Raw genomic sequence first — 17,095 nt, 5'->3', positions numbered from 1 at the left:
TAATAACTGCATGATTTAGTACCTGCTGAATAATTAAATACCTCGCATCATGCTCCATTAGCTACCATCGTCTACAGGCTTTGATGTGTGCCTTAATGACCACCAGCATCAGTGCTATGACTTGTCCTTCGAGCTAAGATAGCCTTTTTTTGGCATATTCACATTATTCTTGATTACTGTAAACAGTAATAATTAACATGTTAATTAATTATGATTAGTACCATGATTAGCTATTTGTTAAAACAGTAAAATTTGCTTGCTTTCTTTTCAGGCCAGGAAGCGCAAGAAGATTGGTTTCAGGGGAAGTTATTGTTGGTGTTGTTCAAACCGAGAGGAACTGTCTCTTTCACAATTACTGGTAAGCAAATGGGATGGGAAGGTCTAATTTAATGCTTGCTCTTATTTGCTGGTTAAAGCTAAATAAACATAGCACTGGACCTTACTTTTATATTTAACCCATGTCCAAGAATGTCGCTAAATCTAACAACATGTTAAAACTCTTATGAGAGTTCTTGAGTCTGGCAAGTACTGGAGAATTTTGAGGGAGTAGTTTAATGCATCTACAGGCATAGCTAATGCTTGCAGGGGGCAGGACTTGACAATAGTGAGGCCACTTTTAATCCACAATTCTTTGTTTTACAATTAATGTCATTACAAACCACTCTCAATTGGCGCTTCCCCATCTCCTAAATTCTGGTCTAAGGTTCAATTTTACATCTTATATCTTCCATGGTATATTCCTCCAGCTGTCACCAAACTAATAGATCAATTACATCTTACACCCACAGGAACCCCATTGACACCTGTGCAATTATCACATCCCGAAGTGCATCACACATATATAAATGGAGGTACGCACAATATGCAACCAAACCTTCAATTTACCGTAATTTGCTATGGGTCGGTGGTGTATTTAATGTATATCCTAACTTATATACTATTACAGCACTGTATGCTTGGATGCCTGATCATCTCTCTCCATTGACCCGGAAAACATCGCAAATATGATTGATGTTATGTTACTCCGAGAATAGTGCTCAATTATGCCCAAGTGGGCTCTAATGCATAATGAGTCTACTGCTTCCATGCCTGCATATTGAACTCAAGTGAGTAGGGGAAGTGGTAAGTCCCAAGAGTGACTGACTAGAATTTATCATGCATATCTTCCCAATCTTCAGTGATTTTTAATCTCCCCATAAAACATACAGTCATTAATGCATCCTCTTAATCACATTCAGATGGGTAAAGGTGCCTCGTAAAGGTGGTATTAAGTAGTCTCATGCAGTTATGACAAGACATGCAGTGCTCATTTATATATTGAGTGCAATCACCAAGTGAAAACCTATAAAACAAACTACTTAATAAACATGTTAAAATCATGAATACTCAACTCCCTCATACAAAGAAGCTTGAGAAAACAATTGACTATTATACTCTTCATACAATATGAACACTTAATTCTTCGCTCAAATTCACTCCTCGTGGATGTAGCGTATTAAAATCCAAAATATACCAGGATTCTAAGATTCTTCGTCTCTGTTCTCTATTACCTCCCCGAATATCTGGAGCAACTGCATCAAGGACCAGTAAGTATAGGAGATTATAATTCTGAAAATGTCGCTTGAAAAAATGCCTTGCTACTGGGTATTGTAGATTATTGTTTTGTATTGCTCTCTTATGTTCCAAAATGTGTTTCTTCGCTTTATGGATCGTACTTCTGATATACATTTTCCCACAAAGACAGGTCAGAGCGTATAGACAATAGGCGCTACTGCAGTTATACAGCCCATTGATCCTAAAATTCCTCTTAGTGCCTGGAATCTTAAATTCTGAGCGATTATGACTTTCAACACAAGCCTTGCACTGTATACTACAGTAAAAACCAGCACATTGATCCTTCTTTTTTACATCAGTGGTTGCCATGTTTTGACAGAGACTATCCCTCAATGACCTACTCCTACGAAAGGTAACCTAAGGGGTTTCAGAAATATATTTCTCCAAAACATTATCTGTTTTCCAAATTGCCCAGTTGGTACTTAGGATTTTTCTTACATTGAAAGCTTGGCTAGAAAATGTTGTAGCAAATCTGACATTCATTATCATGATCAATCTTCTTTTGTCCTGCGCAATGCTGATTTGTTAATTCACACATCTTCACTTTCTTAATAGCTTGGTCAATTACCTTTTGTCCATAACCCCTAGCCTTTAATCTTTTGGTCATAGCAGTGATTTCTTCATGAAATGCTTTGTCCGTATTGCAATTTCATCTCGCACTTAACTCACCATAGGGAACACCACATATGAGTTTTGAAGGATGTGGGCTAGAGGCACTTAGTATGCTGTTCCCAGCAGTTGGTTTCTGTATAACTTAGTTTCCAATAATTTTTTAACCACCTCCACTTTCACATCCAGGAACACAATACTGGTCTCACTAATCTGTTCTGTCAACTGTAACTGTAGGGATTTTGGTTAAGTTCTTTCACAAATTTTCTAGCCGATGTTAGGCTGTCCTTCCAGATCACTAATATATCATCAGTAAAGTGCAGCCACATCATAACATGATCTTCAAACACAGAAAGCCACATGGACACCTGCAATCTCTCATAGCATCATTGATAATATCAGTGTAATATTTGCAGTAAAATTTTGCCGAAAAAACTGTGCATGGTGGGAGCGCAAGTTATAGTTACCTTAGGGCATGAGTAATAGTTATTTAAGGTAACTCTAACTGTAACTGGTAAATTTCTATGTTTTTATACGTTTAAAATGTGAGCCTAACTATAACTTCCCTGTTTCGTTTTTTAAGTGAATTTCTATTTTGTTTAATTCTATTTTGTAACTATAACCTCCCTGTAACTTTGTTTTTTTTCAGAGAATATATGTCTATGTTTTTTTTCATTCTATTTCCTAACTATGATGTCCCTGTAACCTTCAGTGATGTTTTTCAACGTGAAGTAATTTTAATTACAATATGTCAATCCAACCACATAGCCGCATGGCCCCTCCTCCCCAAGCCAATCTCAGCCCTGGGGACCCCATCCGCGGGCCCCAGCCATCTGTCCTGGGTGCCTCACAGAGCACCCAATATACAATTGGCCCGCAGGGGGAGCCTCAAGGTCTCTGCGGTCCAGGTTAGTTACCAAAACAGCCCTGGGGAGTTGGGGCACCAGGGTTAGTGCTCCCCCCCTGCATGTAATCCAATGTTTGCCCTGGAGAAATGGCAATTCCTGGAGCTGTGGGGGAGCTGCCCAAACATTCATTCTTTGTTTTGGCCCGGGAGGTGGTGGTGGTCCCCGGGGCTGTGTGGCCCCCCGCATATATTTAAAACACCCCCTAATAGGTGGCGTTCCCCAGGGCAAGGGGCTCCAGAGGAACCCCCTATTATAATTAAACCATTTTGCCCTGGGGAAGTGGTAGTCTTCAGGGTGTGGGGGGCTGCGTGGCCCCTGCATACCATTCAACTAAAGCCCTAAGCGGGTGGCTGGGGCATTAATGTGCCCAGGAGGGGAGCCCTGTGCACTCCCTCTTTTTTTCTTATACATGTCCCTTGGACCTGGCAGGCCCGAAGACTTTATTAAAACAAGTGACTGTGCTTTTTTTCCCCCAGATTTGAGACCCTGTTGAAAATTTGTGGCAAATGTTTTGAAAAAAATGCTTTTTTGCTGTTATGGTGGGGGGGGGGGGGGTACCTCTGGGACCCCAATACCAGAGTTCAGGGGTCAGGGTGTCTCTAGCCTGGCCCCTTTTCTGGCAAGTCGCAAGATGGCTGCCAACACTTCATAGTTGTAGTGTTGTCAGCCAGTCAGAGCTCTGCAGATCTCTGCACAAGCTTGTTATTATTCGTGAATCCTTCGTGCCGATACATATCTATATTTCTCTTTCTTTTACTATCTCAAAAACTACTGAATGGAATAACAACAAATCACAAAAAGCACTCTTTCTGGACCAAGAGCTACCTTCCTGTCACAGTTGGTGTAATTCCATCCATCGATTCGGGCTGTAGTCGTGGCTAAAATCCCCATAGGAATTATCATGGGAAACACACTTTTTTTTTCATACTCCCTTTTCTCGGCCCCCACTTGACAGATCACCCCGAAACTTCTCATGTACAACAAGATTCTCACGAACACTTGAAAAAAAATATTTTCTGAAGATTCATCAAACGGCCTCAAAGATATAGTCAAGTCAAAAAACACTTTTTCAATGGAAACATTGTCCTAACTATAACGACCTACTGGCGACTGCCAGTAGAGTGGATATATATAGATCAGAATGTGCACCAACTGCTTTTACAGGTCAATAACTACCTAGGCATAATCCATGAGGGTGTGTGTTTTCCAGCTATGTGAATCCGGGGTTACACAGAGAACTGTGAGATTAAGACCTTTCCTAATTCAAGTAGCATGCTATTATGGTGTCCTTCTCAGTAGATGTCTTACCTACACCTAGTGCTTTAAGACACTATTTAGAGGTTTAGGCTCCCATCCAAAGGGAGCGCCTAGAATTGTCTCTACTATACTCAATCATCTGTATGCCTCAAATTGTTTTTGGGAATGGTCAGTCCTGCACTTTGCACACGTTACACATACAAAGGGTGTGTTGGACATTTCCTTGTTGGTTGCTGTGGCTGTCCTTTGCCCCCTTACCTACACATAATCTTCAATGCTTCTTTTAGTTTGCTCCTTAAAGTAAGGGTTAGAGCTGTCCTTCATGGATTAAGATCCCTTTACACTATCTGCTTTTCAACTGAGAGATGCATGCTGATTCAAAGATGCTTCTGCATGCTGATGCTGCATGCTGATGCCCTTATGTCCTATTTGGGTACTTGCTATTCTATTGTCTGCTCATCATGACAGTCTGGCTTACCAGATGCCTTTCTCACATAGGGACCTATGTATGTTTATAACAGGTACGTGTATCTACATACACAGATTTCATGATCAAAAGGAGATGAGGTTCAGAGATCAAGACTGTAAGAAATTGGGCTATTGTTTGAAGGGTTCCAAACCCCACTCAGGCAACAGCACTCCTTGTCAGGATGAACCACAAAAGTTATCAAATTAACCTGTGCTTAACCTTCTGGTAGCTTGGCACAAAAGCTGTCAAGCTTAATGCAGAGACAATGTGTAAGGTATTTATGCAGCACACCAACAGTAATAAAATGAAAACACAGCACAGGAAAAATCCCACACAAATTCAGGAAAATAGGATATGTTTTAATTAATAATTTGAGACCAATATGACACAAGTCAAATCAATAGAACTGGAGATACGGAATTTTAAAGTCAAGATCAAAGTAGCTCCAAAAGGTGCAAAGTGCCAACTGAGAGTATCTGTTCGGGCTGGACCGGGACAAAGTCACAAATTCACCCAGACCATGATGGAGTGTAGGCCAGGCACAGGACCAAGTTTAGCCTGCTCTGATTTGTACCTTATGACCTTGGTGCGAGGTCTGCGCAGCATTGCTTTGTGAGGCTTTGCATTGCCCAGCGTCTGTTTTGAGGAGGCTCTGCGGCAAGGCTTTGCATCGCTGTGCGTCATTTCTGATGAAGCTCACAGCTATGTGGCAAGTGTTTGTGTGGCTTGATGTTGGATCTAATAAAGCTTTCAGCATCTCTCCTGATGAATCTTGCAGCTGTGTGGCAGGGCTGTCCTCGGCTTTGCTTTGCTTCACATCAGATTTGATGGAACCTTCAGTTCGGCAAGGAGGAGTTCTCTCTCATGCCAGCCAAGGTTCTCCGGGCCTGGGGAGACGCCTCTTGAGGATCAGTAACTCACTCTAGCAGAGGCCATCAGGTCTCAGGCATGTTCAGTTGCAGGCCCAGGCAGGTCCAGCGCAGCAAGTCAGCTCTGGAGCTTGTTGTATCACTGTAGTTTAGAACATTAGGTCAGCCAACTGACTCTCTGAGCCACTTGGGTAGCCTCGGATCAAGGGGAGGATCCTCTCTCCTTCAAGCAGCCAGGCAGGCCCCAAGCAGCTGGCAGTCTTCTGAAGAACAAGACAGACCTCCAGCAGCAGAGATGTCCTCTGGAAAACAAGGCAAGTCTCAAGCATTAGGCTAATCCTCTGGTAGCAGCAAGGCAGTCGTCTGAGAAACAAGATATGCCTCAAGCAGCAGGGCAGTCCTCTGGAGTACCAGGTAGTCCTTTTGAATTCTTCTACAAGTCCAGGAGTAAACTGAAATGTTGGTCTGTGGGTTCAATATTTATACACTATGCCAGTCTTTAAAGTGGGGGAAACTTCTAGGCCTTTCTACATCTGGTTCTGGCACCTTCCCCTGTCAAGCCTCCAAGAGTCTAGGGTAACAAAAGGCTGCCATCAAGCTCTTTGTGTGTGCTGGATGGAGCCCCTTTTAAATATGCGAGGCTGGGAACAGCTCCCCCGCCCATCCTGCCAACATTTAGTCCCATTTGTCTTGCTGTCTGGGATGAATACACAAATGCCACCTCCCAACTGCACCCAGTCACGTGACCCAGGACACAGACTACCAGCACCAAATGGCTGGGACAAGAAAATGCCAACTTTCTGAAAGGGGCATTTTTATAATTCTGACTTGAAATCTGACTATACCATTAAAGAGGATTTTAAACTACAATTCATTTGAGACCAAACCTTATGTTTCTACCTTTTCCCAATCAAAAATAAGCACTTATTAAAAGTAATCGGGTAACCCAGTGTAACCCTATGGTAGAGGTAGGCCATGCATTAGTAAAAAAAAAAATTTTCTCGTTTTTCACTACAAGGACATGTAAAAGTACACGTCCAACTTTTAAATACACTACCCCCTGCCCTATGGGCTGTTTAGAGTCTACCTTAGGGGTGACGTGTATGCATTGAAAAGAAAGGTATATGCTTCGCAAAAGGCTTATTTTGCCAAGTTGAATTGACAGTTTAAAACTGCACATATGCACATGTTTTAAAGTGCTATTTAAGTGGGTGGTGTAATAAGTGCTGCAGGCCCACTAGTACCATTTAATTTACAGGCCCTGGGTACATGTATAACCACTTTTCTTCGGGTGTATAAGTAAATAAATGCACCAATTGGGTGTAAGTCCCTTTTACTATGATTAAAGGAGGGAGCAGAAGAACTGTAGCCCTATTTAGTAATAGTAAAGTGCACAGAGTCCTAAGACCAACACATATTTCAACACAAATGAGAAGACAAGGCAAAATGTTTGAGGAAAGACCACAGCAAAGGCTATCAGGTCTAACAAAGACCTGCTGCAAATCAAGCCTCAGGGCAAGCTGCCGGATTTTAAAAGTTCCACTCATAATAGTAAGCCCCATCTCTCTTCTGTGTTCTGATGCAGATATTATGGGACGGTATTTCGCTTTGGCTTCTCCTTAATGTGAAGAAATGTATCTTTTCTGATAATGCTGGTATTCTGTTAGTGCTGCTCTTATGTTAATGCTGTCCTTTTCAATTTGACTCTGGACCTTGGTTCCTAGCAAAAAAACAAAACAGTTAATAGCATTCTCTATAAATATACAAATACGTACATAAACAAGCATAGGAAAGTAGTGGGAAGGACTGCTGCAGGCAGTCTATATCACCCCACCCCCTTCGCCCAGTGGAAAAGAATAGGACTTCTAGTATGGCATAAGCATTTAATCTATACTTCTAAGAAAATATGCACCCTTAATAAATGGGAAGGGGCTATTTCATAAGCCCCTGGCAAGCAGGATATGCTGACCTCAAAGGTAATCTTGGCAGTGGAAAAGAAACTGCAAAGACATTCCATATTACCTTTTAAAGAACCCGCCAGGCTACAGCAGGGCTCAGCAATTTTACCAGACCAGAGAAATGCTTATCACCAATAAGAAAGAAAAAGTCCAGGGTTTTTGTTTGTTACATTTAGGGCCTGATTTAGGTCTTGGCAGCTCTCCATAGGATCATAATACGGCGGTTGGGATATCAGTCACGTTTGTGACAGAGTATTCCCCTCTGCCAAGACCTAAATCAGGCCCTTAGTCTCTACTAAAAGGACAGCTAGCTGTCGAACCCAGGGCACGCTGCCACATTTTCCCATAGCCCTTTCTAAGCACTTCCCTAGATGCACAATTTGCGGCATCAGACATGCAAAACCAAGTAAAACCACTGACTTCAAAGTGAGCGGTGGGGTCGTAAAGCCCCACAAATCAGCATGTTCTTATGGCAGCTATCACCGTTCGTAGACTGCCCCAGGCCTTGCATTTCTGCTTAACACTCACTCAGAACGAGACTCATAGCAAATCTATTGATGTTATCAGAATATGGACCACCAAATCCCATTCTAGGTTAGACAACACATTCAAGCATTACTTCCATGTTGCAGATCACAGGTATCCCATGTCACAGAGACAAGAGAAGCAACCGTGATAGCAGAAACGAATCTTTCTTACTGATGTTGTGTAGCCTAAAGTTATAATGATGGATCTTAAGACTATTTATTTGAAACAATTAAAAGTTAAGTGGATATGTGGCCTTTTTTATTGAACCGAAATATAATGAATGTTGTGTAGTTGAGTTTTTTAGTTCATTATAAATGCACCTGTTCACAATCTTTATTTCTTTTCTGTTTTTTTCTCATGTCTTTTTACTTTAAGATGCAAATGTTTCTGAGCATTCAAGAAGTCCTCGAGCTACTTTAATGTTTGAGGGCTTGAGGTGGAACAGTTAATATAGATCCCCCAGGTTCACAGATGTACAGAGACCGCAGGAATAACGTCTCTGATTCTGCAGTAAATTCCCACCTTTTCAGGTCTCCAGTTGGTAATGTTACTGTCTGAAATCTTTCTGCAATTTGTTTTTTTTACTGCATCAGATTCTCTTATACCAAGCAAATATCAAAACCTGCAAGGTCCTGATACTTTCCTCCTGGAAGATAATTCTTGACTAGTGACTGACTCTGTAGTTCAGTTGAGGTTCCCCTTTCTCTCGGATATAATGTTACACCTGATCAGTTTTGCCCCATTTTTTCTTATGTAATACTTAAGGGACAGAAATTGCATTATGGTTCCTTTTCTTGATTGGTCCTTTTTTGTGACTTTGCCTAGTGGCATAACAAAACTTGAGACCGTCCACCGAACCCCTGCAAAAATACATGGGAGGGGCCCCAACCCAGCCTAATACCTACCACGTTTGTTGATGGGGCTCCTTGAAGCTCTGGGGCCCCTGCACTGCTGGGGCTTATGTTATGCTACTGACAGCCTGAAAGAGGTCAACTTTTACATTTGATAGGCAAATGGTTTTTCTGGATGTTGGTCATCATCTACCATTGATTTAGAAAATTTATTTTTTTTGTACTTTTTTCCAATTCATGATCAAGCACTGCCTTCAACTTGTCCGTTTTACTTCAGTATTCTGCACCCCATGTTCTCAAGGCTCTCTGTTGCTCTGCAGATCCGCAGCATGCCTGCTTCCCACTGTTGCCTGGGTAATTCCATCTCAGCTGTGCTCCTAACCTTCTTTTATGCTTCTGGACCCAGGCTGTCTTGTGGGTGGTCGGTTGTGCAAGATAGAATATTCCTTCTTTCCCTTCGGCTATTTTTCTTGCCTAATTCCTCATCTTACAATGCTCAAACCAAACGGATACCCCCTGTGTCTGACTGGACGGTGGAGATGGTTTCAGTTGTAACACCCTTCCTCTATCTAAGAATGCTTATCTTGATTACTTAGGGCCTGCAACTCTATTCTGGCCCGGCGTAAAAAGGATGCTGGATGTCTAGGTACCTAGAGAATCAGTATCTCGTTGAGACCAGTGCTTTTTAACCCTAGGACAATTTTTGCACTACCAAGAAGGCAGCCATCTGCACTTAAGTGTTGCTTTTGATCCGACCACTGGATGTTTTGACCTACACTTGGTGTTCTGTAGCTCCTGGACTTCTTGAGTTCCTACAGCCGTATTCCTCTTTTTAGTGGAGGAGGAGAATTTTAGATCCTCAGGAAGTAAAAAGGCATGTTAGGCACAAGTCTCCATCGCAAAGGAAGAATATTAAAGCAAGCTAGTAAACTGGTTTTGTTAGTTTAATTACTTTCACTATGTGCATACTATTCATATATGTTACTAACGATTTTCTGAAGACCTTCACATTTTTCTGAGTTGCCAGCAATGCTCTTCTGTGTTCACATTGTATGAGTCTTCAAAATGGATGTGTGGACTGGTTTGATGACTCACCCTTAAACTGGGTTTCTGGTGCTTAACTTTAAAGCTAGCATGAAGACGGACAGGATAAGAGTACATATCAGCAACATAGGTAGGAAATGGAAATTGGGGGACGGGCTGAACTGCCCATGCCAAGTGCATGGGCAGTGCAAGGGCCTTCTTGTGGCCCCTTGTACTATTCTCCGCCAGCTTTTTCATGGCGGTGTTACTGACATGAAAAGGTTGTAATCCGCAGTGCAGTGGTGGATTAGGATCTCCGCCATCGCAGGACTGCCGGAATCCAAGATCCTGGTGGAGCTGGCAGCAGACAAGCAGGGTTATTATCAGACCACCACACAGGCAGCAGTACAGACCGCCACACTCATAAACAGGCCCTAGATCTTTATCTAATAGTATTAAAAGTACTGATAATTTAGCAAACTTCTAGCTAACAGAAGCTGTGATCCATTGATTCCCGGCCCTGGAAGCATGGGCGACTGACTCACAAAGGTTCAACAAGAATGAATAACACACGTAAAGCAAACATTGTCTGAATAATTCATATGCATGTAAAAGTGACCTTTTCACTGCATAAAGTGTATGCGGGCATATCTTTCACCTATATTGGTGACATACACTAATTTTACTAACCCTATATTTGCTTACTGTACATAATTCATGCATTGCTGACATCTACTGATAGAAATAAATATATTTTTTTAAATAGAAATATTATTTCCTTTCATTTAAATTATATTTTCTTTCAAGTGTTCCCTTTCAACATCCAATCTCTGATTATTGAAGCAGATTATGCACCTTTCACCACTTTACACACAAGTTGATCCTGTTTCATTTGTGTGAAAAGCTGCTATATGTATTTACTACGTGCATTCAAGAAAGCGGAAGAGTACTTACTATTTTATGAGGCGTACCACATTTGCATTCCAAGATTTTGCCACGATATTGACATTTGCAACGGCGATGCCCACTTTTACATGCCCAATGAGTTTTTAACATGCACAATGTACATGATATGAAAAGTTCCATGCAATATGCACACACATGTATGCATATAATGTAAGTCTACATACTGTAATTGCGAACCATGCATACATTACTCATACACATAGTGTGGGAGAAGATAAGGGTTGTATTTTATGTAGAAGTTGACTGAGTGGAATATTAGAATACCCCCAACACTCTTATGTCCCACATAAACTCTAAAATGTAATGAGAAATCAGCTTTTACTATCCAATGCTAAATTTATAAAAGAATGAGTGCCGGCGACCAGACCTCTGCATGTAAGCCAGCGGCAAGTGCTATTAAATGTCTACGTGCCAAACACCATGGCAGTGTAGTCTTAAATCTGCCTCCTGCCTCTTTAATCCACTATCTGACACTCCTTGTATCTTTATCTCACTCCTGCACGTTCCTGCTTTCTTTCTTTGGGACGGCTTTTCTGTCTTTCTATCCCTCCTTTTCTCACCCTTGTGTGTTTTCTCTCTCTTGCCTTTGGTAAATGTCTGATGAGGAAAAATAAGTGCTGGTCCCACAAAATGAGTGCCAGTGGCCCCACCGTCAACCACCAGCTCAAGTTAATTACTGTTACTGCCCCATTACAGTTTCACAGTCATGCTAAGCCTGCCCAACAGAGTTTTCTCTTACATATAAATTTGAATACAGGAAGTAACCATCGGGTCTTTTGTGAAAGTGTTACTCTTTTATTTCAATGACAGGCACTGCTGGCTTATGACTTAAGTATATTTTAAACATGTTCTGAAATGGAAAATGGGAGGGTGAGCTGTTTTTTTTTAAATGTAGACCTCACCTTCCAGTGGTGACATAGTTTGGGAGTTGGAAGAACTGGGGTGAGGATTGTCTTAGGGTGGCTCTTAATGAAGGTTTGGTTGGAAAAACGTGTGTTGGATGGGACGTAGAGGATAATACTGGAAGAAAATGCACTGAAGAGTCAGAGTTTGCCCTATGAAGGGTATTGGAATGGGGAGTTGCAGTCCTATGCAGATGTAGTTCAAGAGTTGTGCTTAGAGGTGACATTCTTTGTAGAAACAAGTTTGATTCCTCTACTGGGTCCATGCTGTGTTGCTGAATATAACTCGTAATGGCCATCATGAATGACCATGCAGGATGTCAGAGCTAACTAGTCGTGGCCCACTAGGAAAATTAACATAAAAGTAAAGTACCAGTGAGGCACTTGGTAATTATTGTGCCATTGACTGTCTCTTGTGTGTGATGATTTCTCTATTGCAGACATTTCCTTTGTGCAAGAAACTTTGGGAGAAAAATGCTGTTGACGTATTAACGCCAGTCAAGGCGCTAGGTGTCAGTTAAGTATGGAGTAGTTACTGTAGACTATCACTCCAAGTGAGACAAAGTAAATTGTCCTAACACAAGATATTTTTTTCCATTTTTTGTTTTTTGTGTATTTTCAAGAGTGCGTTACCTTTTGTTGATTGGTTTTGAGCATTAGCAACACAAAAGGATGATGGACGGAGTGCTGAACAATACAAACACTCACCCCCAGTCACAGATCTGGGTTTAATCCATCGTTCTTTTGCTCACCATGCCACCCCAGTTTGGACCCAGCCATATGCAAATCAGTCTTGACCCTGTTCCTCATGGGAACAGTCCAGCCCGAACTGCCAAGCCAGGTCCTCCCTGGACCAGAAACAAGCATCCTGGGACCTGTTTCAGGTTATCACCCTTCATCAGCCAGGCTAGCTTGAATTCAGTGGCACAGTGAGCAAGGGACCCACATCTGGGCATACCCTTCCCACTTAGGGCAACTTTAACAACACAAAAGGATGATGGACGTAGTGCTGAACAATGCAAACACTCACCCCCAGTCACAGATCTGGGTTTAATCCATAATTCTTTTGCTCACCATGCCACCTGTCAGGGAGACCAGATCCTCGGGGCCTGCGCACGTTCCCAACATGTCCACCACCAGACAGCTCCAAAGCTCCAATAGAAATACCACAGAGCCTGAGAGAGTCCAAGTGGGGGAAAAGGGGATTAGGTAGGGAAAAGCTGAGAAGGAGACCTGTAGGAAGCAAGAGGTTAAACAACACAATGTCAAGATATAATCACATTGACTTTCAATAGACTATGGTTCTAAGAGTTCTTATACTGTAATCATGGATAACCTAAGAAATGACTATATCTAGACCTCAAGAAAACTAGGTACCTGGAAAAAATCAAGAATGGGTTAATACAATGTTTCATATGAGCTTTTCATGAAATATCACATACTGTCTAGAATACAGGAACCTTCTAGAATAATGTTTCAGAACAAACATTGCATTTTTACATGAGGACAAAAGGCTATCTGAAACATTCCCTGGAAACACTAGGAATTGTACCAGGAACTTAATATGCACAAAGAATGTCGCACTTTGAATTCAGCATCTTCACAGAAAATCCAAAAGCTCGAGATAAATGTGTGCACCTCAACAAATACAACATACCAAAGTTTTCAATGCCATGCAATGATCGCGCACATTGTCAAACTAAGAGCCAAGCACTTTATGCCAGGGTTGAATCGCACACATTGTTGGCGATTCAAACAAGAATATGTGAAGGCCATGAAATGATCGCGCACACTGTTGCTGATCTGAACGTCAAGGTTTACATGCTGGGAATGAATCACGCGCACTGCTGATTCGAACAAGAATATGCAAACGCCATGAAATGATTGCGCACACTGTTGCCGATCTGAATGCCAAGGTTTACATGAGAGTAATGAATCGTGCATGCTGCCGATTCGAACAAGAATATGCAAATGCCATGAAATGATCGCGCACACTGCTGCCGATCTGAACGTCAAGGTTTACATGCGGGGAATGAATCGCGCGCACTGCTGATTCGAACAAGAATATGCAAACGCCATGAAATGATTGCGCACACTGTTGCCGATCTGAATGCCAAGGTTTACATGAGAGGCATGAATCGCGCATTCTGCCGATTCGAACAAGAATATGCAAATGCAATGAAATGATTGCGCACACTGCTGCCGATCTGAACGTCAAGGTTCACATGCTGGGAATGAATCGCGCACACTGCCAATTCGAACAAGAATATGCAAATGCCATGAAATGATCGTGCACACTGTTGCCGATCTGAACGTCAAGGTTTACATGCTGGGAATGAATCACTCACACTGCCGATTCGAACAAGAATATGCAAATGCCATGAAACGATCGCACACTCTGAAAGTTTCACAAGTAGGCCCAAAACTTGAGAACAGGGTCGGGGGCCCAGCCCGACCTCCGCCTTACTGCCCTGCTCAAGGATCACCAATATAATGAGGGGCAGGCCTGGAACATCAAGGTAGGCCTCCGGAACAGGAGCTCAGGAAGTTGCTGCTGCTCTGCACCGGGACCTCTGAATAGTGAGCAAGTGGAGCTGGGCTGGCTCGCTCATATAGAGTCTGGCCCAGACCACAAACCACACCCAGTCATGTGCAGGGAAAGCTTCTAGAAGGTCCTAGAAAGAGGAGCACACCCTAACACTCAGTAAGCCTGCAGCAAATACCTTGCAAATGAACAGTTATTGCAAACATCATTAATAGTGTTTTTCAAGGTTAAACTCTGCAATGCAAAAGGTTAACATACTGCATATAAACACAATGCATTAATTATGCTCTTGCATAAAGACTGGGTTTTTGCATTTTTGTTGCCCATAGAGCGCGCACTGTCCTGATGTTGACACCACCCCAGTTTGGACCCAGCCATATGCAAATCAGTCTTGACCCTGCTCCTCATGGGAACAGTCCAGCCCGAACTGTCAAGCCAGGTCCTCCCTGGACCAGAAACAAGCATCCTGGGACCGGTTTCAGGGTATCACCCTTCATCAGCCAGGCTAGCTTGAATCCAGTGGCACAGTGAGCAAGGGACCCACGTCTGGGCATATCCTTCCCACTTAGGGCAACTGTTGCTAAAGTTGCTCTTAGTGGGAAGGGTATGCCCAGACGTGGGTCCTGTGCTCGCTGTGCCACTGGATCCAATTTCAGCTCTTTCATGCCCTCTTTGGACAGGTTACTTACTGACTGCACAGGCACACTGGTCCAAATTCTAAAAGTGTTTACATCTAATATTCAGGGGTAGTGACGTGTTTTCAACATTCTAACAGCGGTAGCACACTGATATTTTTGGAAATAATCTCTTTGACACCCTCCCATTTCTCATATGTGAGTTCCTGTTTTGTTCTAACAGCAACTTTTTTATGGATGTTGAATGAGACATAAACACATATTTTTCTGAAAAATGTCTGTAATAGACTCTCACTCATCACCCACATTGAAAAATAAATTAAAGGAAAACGATATTTAAAGCAATCTATTTAAGAATTATTAAAAGTCATTAGGGCAAAACTCTGTAGAACATAGCTGGCTCTATCAGCCCCCCCCCTTGAAAGGCTGGGGCACTGGGATAGAACCCACTTTGCCCATGCCTTAAAACGTCCCTGGTTGAGCTGCATGTGGTTGAACACAGCAGACAGAGCATACTTGAGTGCTCCAGCTGCAAAGACCAAACTGATGTTTTTTATCCAACAGTTATGCTGAGGGGTGTCCCCTGGATTGTAGTCAGCTGGGAAGGGTGGCAGTGTAGGAAAGTACCATCTTTCTTGGCACGTTAACCCCAATTTCTTCCTGTTTGTCAGTGTGTTATGCCTGCTTCACTGGGATCCTTCTAGCCAGGATCCCAGTGCTCATAGTTTGTGGCCTAATGTGTGTGTTGTCAGTATGCTTAACTGTGTCACTGAAGTTCTGCTAACCAGAACTCCAGTGCTTATGCTCTCTCTACTCACCAAATTAGTCACTATAGTTTAGTGACTTCATATTCCAATTCCAATTGGACCTTATAAGTCCCTAGTATATGGTACCTAGGTACCGAGGGCATTGGGGTTCCCGGAAATCATTATGGGCTGCAGCATTTCTTTTGCCACCCACAAGGAGCTCAGACAAACCTTTCTTCAGGACTGCCACTGCAGCCTGAGTGAAATAGTGCACACACTATTTCACAGCTATTTTCACTGCACTTACGTAACTTATAAGTCACTTACATGTCTAACCTTCATTTACTGAAGGCTAGGTGCAAAGTTACTAAGTGTGAGGGCACCATTGCACTAGCAAAGGTGCCCCCACGCTGTCCACGGCCAAATCCCCAGACTTTGTGAGTCCGGGGATACCATTACACATGTGCACTACATATATGTCAATACATATATGTAGCTTCACAAGATAACTCCGAAAATGGCCATATGAGGTGTCTAAGATCATGGAATTGTCCCCCATCCCAAATCTGGTATTGGGGGGGCACTCCTATGCATCCTGGGGGCTCCCCCGTGGACCCCCAGTACTGCCAAACCAGCTCTCTGAGGTTTCCCTGCAGCCCAAGCTGCTGCCACCTCACAGACTGGTTCCCTTTGGAAATAGGTGTTACAGGCTTGGGAGGGGTGGTCTCCCAGAGCCTCTGGAAATGCTTTGAATGGCACAGATGGTGCCCTCCTTGCATAAGCCAGTGTGCACCGGTTCAGGGTCCCCCAGTCCCTGCTCTGGCCTGAAACTGGACAAAGGAAAGGGGGGTGACCACTTCCCTGTCCATCACCATCCCAGGGGTGTTGCCCAGAGCTCCTCCAGTGTGTTCCTGGCGTTAGCCATCTTGAATTCCAAGATGGGGGGCACTCTGGAGACCTCTGAGTGGCCAGTGCCAGCAGGTGACGTCAGAGGCCCTTCTGGGTAGGTAGCTAATTCCCCTCTCAGGGCTATTTAGGGTCTCTCCTCTGTGTGTTTCTTCAGATTCAGCTTGAAAGACTCCTCCAGAAATCCTCTGCATCCTCTGCTTCAGCTTCTGACTGTCGTATCAACTGCAGACTACTCAAGGAACCGCTGTCACTGCAATAATGTATCCAGGACGTCTCCTGTGACCTGCAACTTCAGCTCCAGCCAGC

At 43.0% G+C, this 17,095-nt stretch overlaps 1 protein-coding gene across 6 annotated transcripts in view; it reads left to right on the top strand.

Moving 5' to 3' along the window:
• COA1 (cytochrome c oxidase assembly factor 1) overlaps window positions 1-17,095 on the top strand; it is a 452,132-nt gene that overhangs the window by 140,550 nt on the left and 294,487 nt on the right. For 4 of the 6 annotated variants that reach the window (XM_069216057.1, XM_069216033.1, XM_069216041.1 and 1 more), the window contains one exon: window positions 272-358. The gene's annotated coding sequence lies outside the window, so the exon portion shown is untranslated. Of the gene's footprint in view, window positions 1-271; window positions 359-12,394; window positions 12,476-17,095 lie in introns of all 6 variants that reach the window. The other 2 variants (XM_069216050.1, XM_069216073.1) reach the window with 1 other exon arrangement.

Source organism: Pleurodeles waltl, chromosome 2_1 (assembly GCF_031143425.1).
Source record: "Pleurodeles waltl isolate 20211129_DDA chromosome 2_1, aPleWal1.hap1.20221129, whole genome shotgun sequence".
Taxonomy (NCBI): domain Eukaryota; kingdom Metazoa; phylum Chordata; class Amphibia; order Caudata; family Salamandridae; genus Pleurodeles; species Pleurodeles waltl.
The sequence above is the reverse complement of the archived record's forward strand: the minus strand, read 5'-3'. Positions and strand labels throughout refer to the sequence as shown.